This window comes from Corvus hawaiiensis, chromosome 4 (assembly GCF_020740725.1).
Source record: "Corvus hawaiiensis isolate bCorHaw1 chromosome 4, bCorHaw1.pri.cur, whole genome shotgun sequence".
NCBI classification, from domain to species: Eukaryota; Metazoa; Chordata; class Aves; order Passeriformes; family Corvidae; genus Corvus; species Corvus hawaiiensis.
The window spans coordinates 28,946,635-28,950,012 of NC_063216.1; positions in this window are offsets into that span (position 1 = coordinate 28,946,635).

Genomic DNA, 3,378 nt, shown 5'->3' on the forward strand with positions numbered 1-3,378 from the left:
CCAGCAGAGAAGCCAAGCAGGGTTGGACCCACTGAGGCACAGAGAAATGCTCCCCTTCCTTCCCTCTCAGAAAGAGTGAACAGCACATGGGACTGAGAAAGTGAGAGGGAGAGCCGGGACCCGTTTGCTGCTGGAGAGTGAGTTTAGTGCCCATTCCCAGCTCGAAGGGATTGGCAGCACTGGAGGCTGGGGAATGGAAAAGTTCAGTTCTCCAGTTCCATGTGCAGCTGCTGCCAGAAAGCATCAGACTAATGGATGCAGCAGGGTGGGAAGGGAAAAACCAGCACCAAGGCCCCTGGAGAGGAGGCTTGTGACCAGCAAGAAGAGGGCTGCTCCACAAGAGGGGACACTCCAGGCATGCTTCCAGTCCAGGTGTGACCCTGCTGTTCCAGGTACAGTCCCTCTGTACCTAAGCAGAGACAGAGATGGGACTGGAGATGAAGTGACCCACAAAGCAGGTGTAGAGTCTGTCTAAGAAAACTGGTCAGGACAGCTGGAGACCGGAACAGGCATTGCTATACCTCCAGAACAACTGGGGGTAAATGGAGCATAACATCACGGTGTGTTCTCACACCTCGGGGAGGTCTGGGCTCCGTGGATGGCTCCTTGTAAAATGCCCTGGCTGCTGTGCTTGGATAACATGCACCAGGGTCATGGAACTGGGTGAGGATGGTGGCACAGGACCAGTTTAAGGTCACAATGTGGGGACAGGGGACTTGGAGCCAGGTTGGGATCATAACTTGGAAGCAATGCAGGCACATGAATCTGCTTTAGAGACACAGAGATGAAAAAGGCTCCCAGAGGCAGGCAGACGTGGGGAGGGCTGCCAAGCCCTCACTGTGGAGAGGCCAGGGAGTGGGAGGGGGCAAGGGAAAGCCAGTGCTGAGAAGCCATAGGGACAGAAAAAGGAATGCAGTAGTACCCTAAGGTCGCTAGGGAAGAAGTGGGGTGCAAGGTCTGTGGCTTTCACCCAAGAAGGAGGTGTGGGTCTGGGTCACACATGGCCTCAGGACCAGGCTCCAGCACAGCTCGGGACTGAGGAGAGCTCAGCTCAGGCCAAGCACACCCCCAGCACGGTCCCACAGGTGATCAACACCACGAAGGTGACAACAGGGACAGATTCCAGTCACAGCCTTAGACAAGTGAAGATCCAGTCAGGAGCAGCAGGAGACAGGGCTGAAGACACGGCTGCAGCACAGGTCCAAGGTGCATCCTGGAGACCAAGATACCACCAGCTAAAGGCTGGAGTCCACTTGGAGCAACCAGTCAGGAAACCAGGACATCTGGGGACAAGGCTAGGCACAGATGCACCTACAACATAGCTCAGGCCAGGAGCAGGTACCTGGACCTGAGCTTAAATTGAGCTTATACGGGGTGAAGGTCCCAGGTGAGCCTGCTTGGGGCCATTGAGCTTCACCAATGTGCCCATGGCACTGCCAAGCATTAGCCATCCCCATGGCAGGATATTTCCGGCCTCTTTAGGGTGTGGGGCCTGTAAATTTGTCCCTGGTGAGGCTCACCATCTGGGCAGGATGTTGATTACCTAAACCAGCCAGAGGGAAAAGAGGCTCAAAAGCCAGGACACACCTGAGCAACACGTAGTCAAGCTGAACTATCCTTGCCTGGCCTCATCCTTCTTTCACTCACTCTCCCTTACTCTCTGGAATGACAATGCAAGACACTGCCTCCATCTCTGAAACCTATGCCAAGAAACTTTTAAGTTCACAAACAATGACCTAGCAGCTGGTCCAAGGCTTTTTTTTCCCCTTGCTAACAGAGTGGAAATTATATATATATTTAATTAGCTCATCGGAGCTAAATTTCCCTTCCCACCATTCTTCATTAAAGGCAGATGTAAAATGACCCCCGACTCCAATCTCTATTGAAGGGGGTGTGACCCCTTGCCATCTAACAGAAGTTTCCAGAAAGCCAGTTTCTCCCATCCTGCCTCTTTGCTTTGTCCAATTGTTGGTAGAGGGAGCCAAGAGTTTAAAATGCCATTTTGGCTGCCTCTCCATTATCTTGGGCAGACGGAGGGTTGAGATACCTCAGAGAATGGAAAAATGCCGATAAAGGAGTGTGGTACAGATATACCCTCACGTCTCACCAGCCCTTGGACCCAGCTGGGATCCAGAGATGCTTTCTTGCTGTTAAAAAAAACCAAGCCTATTTTTTTTTAAATACCAGCCGTCTCAAGTTCTGGCTGGACTTGAAGTAAAGCCCAGCCTGCAGGTCTTTAGCTTCTGCACCCAAATATTAGGCCTTTCCTCTGCACTGGCCATGTGCCATTGCAGGGCAGCTCTCCTGAGCTCAGGAGAGGGGGCTGCCTGCCACCCTCACGCACACCACGCTGCCAGCAGTGCCACCAGTGCCAGCAGAGGACCATGGTCACTGCACGAGGTCTACTACAGGTGCATGCATTCAACCACCTGAGGCACAGCAAGGGCATACAATATTCTGTTCACACCTCTGAAAACTGTGTTGAAACCTGTAAAACACTGTGTTTTCTCCATGTTCCCCCTGAAGATATTCCCTGAAGGCATTGCTTTTCTTCTCCTGTCCCCTTTTTTGAGGAAAGGTACTGGACTGACTGCCCTGGTCCCTAAAGTCTGGAAGTGATGAATGGAGCACGCATCCCCTTTTTTCTGCCCTTGCCAACCTGCCCAGATATTTGTGTGAGCAGCAGGAGACAGAATTCATGGCACATACGTCCCGTACAACCACTGCTCCTCACCTTGAGAAGGGCCTTGTGCTCCAAGGTTCAACAAGACCTCCTCCTTTCCACTGAAGTGGCCAACCAGAGATACCTGAAACATGGATTTTGGTACCTTTGGTAAATCTCAATCTTTCTGCCATCCTTCCTGTCATTCTCTCCCCTCTCCTCCCTTCCCCCTATTATTTACGACCTGCATCTGGACTTGTCTTAACTAAGCAGAAAATAATACCATGATGGATGCTTCTGGCATGCTTGGGTGCCCCAGTGACCTGGACTCAACTCCAAGCCACTGGTGGTGGTCGGCTCTTGCTTCAAGAGGCATCCTACAGGATTTTGAGATGAACAGTCAGTAGATGCATATGCTGTGAGTTAGACCCCTGCAGATGCTCCAGCCTCCCAGGTCAATCTGCTTGGCATAGGTCCAGGACAGGACATGCCAGATGGGCTGTTTTGGACCTGGCAGCAAGGCTGGGCTTCTCTGCATCACTGCAGTCCCATACTGGGTATGCCTCAAAGTTTGGGAGTTGTTTGATCACTGCCTTAATCTCCTTCAGTGTTTGAGCCACAATAGAAGGTCAAGAGAGACGTAAAGGTCGGCTCCTGCTGTTGCTCCAGAGTGACTGCAAATAGGTCACACTTATCTCAAGAAAACACAACTCTAG